Genomic DNA, 1,662 nt, shown 5'->3' with positions numbered 1-1,662 from the left:
AAAATATTTTTTGAAGCAAGTGCCCATTGTTAGCCCATTTGAGTCAAATGGTTGGGATGGCCTTTTTAGTGCAAAATCTTGCAATCGATAGTCAAATCAAATTTGATATACTTTGTGCCCAAGGAAATCCATGTCAGACCGCTCCAGTACTTTCAATACACTTGGTACCCATATGACGAAGCACAGACCTAGTCAAAGTAATGTTATGTGTGCATGATTATACTAAACCCAGTAGGTTGTACGCAATTATTTTATAAATTTTGCAAAAAAATATTTTTTGAAGCAAGTGCCCATGGTTAGCCCATTTGGGTCAAATGGTTGGGATGGCTTTTTTAGTGCAAAATCTTGCAATCGATAGACAAATCAAATTTGATATACTTTGTGCCCAAGGAAATCCATGCCAGACCGCTCCAGTACTTTCAGTACACTTGTGACCCATATATGACGAAGCACAGACCTAGTCAAAGTAATGTTATGTGTGCATGATTATACTAAACCCAGTAGGTTGTATGCAATTATTTTATAAATTTTGCAAAAAAATAATTTTTGAAGCAAGTGCCCATTTGGGTCAAATGGTTGGGATGACCTTTTTAGTGCAAAATCTTGCAATCGATAGTCAAATCAAATGTGATATACTTTGTGCCCAAGGAAATCCATGCCAGACCGATCCAGTACTTTCAGTACACTTGTGACCCATATATGACGAAGCACAGACCTAGTCAAAGTGATGTTATGTGTGCATGATTATACTAAACCCAGTAGGTTGTATGCAATTATTTTATAAATTTTGCAAATAAATATTTTTTGAAGCAAGTGCCCATTGTTAGCCCATTTTGGTCAAATGGTTGGAATGACCTTTTTAGTGCAAAATCTTGCAATCGATAATCTAATCAAATTTGATATACTTTGTGCCCAAAGGAAATCCATGCCAGACCGCTCCAGTACTTTCAATACACTTGGTCCCCTATATATGACGAAGCACAAACCTAGTCAAAGTAATGTTATTTGTGCATGATATGATACTAAACCCAGTTTGTTGCACAATTTGCACAACAATATGTTATTAAGCAAGTGCCATTTGTTCGCCAATTTTATTCAAATAATGGAGATGACCGCTTTAGTCCAAAGGCTTCCAATCAATCAAATTTGATAAATCTGTCGCTTTTAAGTAATCTAAATCAATCCTCCGAGATTTTCTTTTCTCGAAATGCGACATTAAGTACAAAGAATGCGCTATCATCTAGTTACTGTAATTTTATGAACTGCCATCCAAAAATGTAAAACGCTTTAGGTACATAAATCAAGATTTCATAAAAAACAGCTTTTCGATTTTACTTTTCGAATATAGCATTTGCAAGGTGTGAGCAACAAAATTTTGATTTAGAGAAGACCGTGGAAGTGTTAGGTCACTCCCAATATTAATTAATTTTACAGCGTGCGTTAAAAAGTGGCATTTATACAAACACGATAAGTAGGTATATCTCTCTTTCAAGGCCAACTCTGAATCAAAATTTTGTAGCTCACTCGTTATTATTCCTGCAGTACAAGCAAGGTCATTAAGTAGATAATGCTTTTATTATTCACCGTTGATTGCATTGCAAGGATAAATGTAAACAATGAACATCTTTAATACGCATACGCATGTATATACTGCAATGTCAC

The sequence above is a fragment of the Photinus pyralis genome, unplaced genomic scaffold (genome assembly GCF_008802855.1).
Source record: "Photinus pyralis isolate 1611_PpyrPB1 unplaced genomic scaffold, Ppyr1.3 Ppyr1.4_LG6, whole genome shotgun sequence".
Taxonomy (NCBI): domain Eukaryota; kingdom Metazoa; phylum Arthropoda; class Insecta; order Coleoptera; family Lampyridae; genus Photinus; species Photinus pyralis.
The sequence above is the reverse complement of the archived record's forward strand: the minus strand, read 5'-3'. Positions refer to the sequence as shown.